Genomic DNA, 3,290 nt, shown 5'->3' on the forward strand with positions numbered 1-3,290 from the left:
AGAGCCTGACCTTAAGTTCTGCTAATCCAGAAGCCACAGGTTTAAGCACTGCTGACTTTTTAGATGGCTATCAGCTCATCAAGGGTGCTCATGGAATGATGTTGGCTGGTGTTTTGGAGGAGCGCTGACTGGGCTGTTAAAACCATTCTAGAGTCTTAGCTCGATGACCCCTTGAGTGACACATGAGGTCTTAGGCTCACCTTTTCCTGTATGGTTCTCTCCGGCCTTCCAAACGAAATCCCTCACATCCAGGGCAGAGAAAGGGAATCATGCCTGTTGAAGCTGTTCTGGTGTGAGGCATGACAGTGTCTGCAATCATCTCGGTGGGTTGTGCAATCGAGACAAGTGCTGAGACCGTGACTCACAACTTTTACGTCAAGATGGGAATTCCAAACAAGGACAAGGAAGAGAGTACCCTTCCACAGCTGTGGCCACCTCAGCCCCTGATTCCACTCCTCAGTCACTGCCAGCATCTGGGATGCACATGGAACCTGGCACCCCTCCTCTGGGCTCCAGGGACCCTCCCCTCAGGTGGTCTCTTGAGGACCACGTGGCTCTCTCTACCTCCCATGGTCCCCCGAGTTGACGCTCTAGTCAAGAAGCCTAGTGGGTCTGGATTTAAGTCATGTCTCAGACTCAGCTGGTGGTGCCTTTGGCATATTACTGGTCCTCAGCATCCTTGTCTCATCAGAGTCCAGCATGGTGGTGCACTTAGGGTCTGCAGCTGGGGGACTGCCACGTTCCAGACCAACCTGAGCTAAGTAGGGAGACCCTGCTTCAGAGGAAATGGAAGAAGCGGGTGTGGGCTGATGCCTGCCTCCCGGGGACTGTGGCTTGGACATCGCTCTGAGAGTCAGTGTCCTTTATTCAGGGTGGTAGGGAGACTGTGTCAGTTACTTTCCCCTGACTGTAAAAACCTAGCAAGAGCAGCTTAAGGGAAGATGGATTCATTTTGGCTCACGGGAAGGATGATGAAGCAAGTCACACTGTGGTCACAGGCGGGGAGCAGAATGCTGGGGCTCAGTCACGTTCTCCCCATTCTGCCTGAGATCCCAGTCCATGAAATGGTACCACCTGCAGTCAGTGTGGCTCCTCCCATCTTCATTAATCAAATCTAGAAACTCACTCCCAGACACACCCAGAACTTTATCTCCTACATGATTCTAGATATTATCAAACTGAGACTCAATACTAAATATCATGTAGACCCTTAATAAGTTTTGAAGAATGAACGAAAATTCTAGTAGAGTGGCCAACACACAGTAGGTACTCGGGGTCTGGCTATTATTATTAATATCGATCCCTAAAAAGAAAACCGTAATGTGTTCTCTTTCAGCATTTGGTGGGCAAGTTTGTTTTGGATGGATTTAGTACCGTGAATGAGGGTCCCAGACTAGACACCCAGGCTGTTGAGATCAGGCTAGGCAGGCGAGACCCCAATCCTACAAAGTTCTGGTGGACTGGGACGGCAGGGATGCTCCCTGTGAGGCTCAGCTGGGGAAGGCAGCTCCTTGATTTCTCTTCCAGACCTTCATCTCAGTTGTGATCTCTCTGCACAGCTCTTGAAATGCTCCCCAAGACGGGTTCATCCTGAGTCCAGGGACCTCCTCCTGGCAGCTTTGAGGCTGGATGAGCCTAGAAAGAGAACTGGGCTCTTGGCATCAGCTAACATCTCTGGCAACAACAGCAAAGGCTCATCTTGGAAAAGGGTATTGTCTTTTGGAGATGGATAAGTAATTATTACCCAGCTATTCCTTTTAATTTTTATTTATTTTATGTGTATGGGTGTTCTGCCTGCTGGTATGTCTGTTTATCACTTGCATGCCTGGTGCCCACAGAGGCCAGAAGAGAGTCTGGGATCCTCTGGAACCGGAGTTACAGATGGCTGTGAGTCACCATATGGGCACTAGGAATTGAATTCAGGCCCTTGGAAGAGCAGCCAGTGATCTTAGCCATGAACCATCTCTCCAGCTACTTGACACTTGTTATTCTAGGTAAGACTTGTGGTTTAGAATGTGGCTCAGATGGTGGAGTGCTCCCTTAACAAGCACAAAGCCTGGGGTTTGATCTCTAGCACTACATAAAACCCAGGCACAAAGATGTGTGCTTGTAATCCCAGCACCTGTGAGATGGAGGACAGGCAAGCCAGAAATTCAAGGTCATCCGAGGCTAGACCGGGATACCCGAGACTATCTCAAAACTAACTACTAACTAATTAACTAATAATAAAGCCCCCCCCCAATAGAGTAGTATTCACACATATACAAAGATGGTTGGCTCTGCTTGCAGTAACAGTCAAACCTGGGAATGCTGAAATGAACATCATTCTCTGTGTGATAATGTTTCTGGGGTACTGGAGAGCAGCTCCAGGGTCCTGCATGTGACAGGCCAGTGCTGAACTCTTCCTCCAGTCCTACTATTTAGTAATTTATTTGTGCGTGGGACTTAATTTACAGAGGCGATTACAGTGCCTTCTGTGCCAAGGAGAAGTTTTTTATTCACAGCCCAGGGGGTGGCTGTACTTCATGGGGAAGCAGGGCAGGTCAGAGGGGGAAGAAGAGAGTGTGGCCCAGGGCCTTGAATGTGGTTTCTGTGGGAAGGAGCACGGGAGCGGGAGCGAAGGTGAAGGCAGGCAGCGAGTGTGAACAAGGCTAGGGCCAGATAACTATCATCTGAATCCTGTGGGCTGTAGGCGGGCCTCTGGGTGCTTAGTCTCTGGCCTGGGACAACTTAGCAAGGGAGCTGCTGAGCTGGTGGGGGAAGGTGGAACGCAGAACCTGGCTGGGGATAAAGGCTGTGGTTGTCGGGTTAAGATGTAGGGAATGCTCAGAAGCAAGTCATTCACCATTGCTGCCCAGATGTCAAAGAAAACAGATCCGGGCATGGTGGTGAGCACCTTTAATCCCAGCCCTCGGGAGGCAGAGTCAGGTGGATCTCTGTGAGTTCAAGGCCAGTCTGGTCTACACAGAGCAAGTTCCAGGATAGGCTCCAAAGCTACACAGAGAAACCCTGTCTCAACACACACACACACACACACACACACACACACGGGGGGGAGGGGCTGCATGCCCTCCAAATACTCCTATACTGAACTGGATCCACAGTCCAGATCTGACTACCTTACTATTATAAGGCAGTCAGATTATTATGAGCCATCCACTGTGGGTGCTGGGATTTGAACTCGGGCCCTTTGGAAGAGCAGCGATCATTCTTAAGCACTGAGCATCTCTTCAGCCCCATTTCTCTTTATCATCTCTCTCTCCCTCCCCCGCATCGCTTTCTTTCCTCCT

The sequence above is a fragment of the Chionomys nivalis genome, chromosome 11, assembly GCF_950005125.1.
Source record: "Chionomys nivalis chromosome 11, mChiNiv1.1, whole genome shotgun sequence".
Lineage (NCBI taxonomy): Eukaryota > Metazoa > Chordata > Mammalia > Rodentia > Cricetidae > Chionomys > Chionomys nivalis.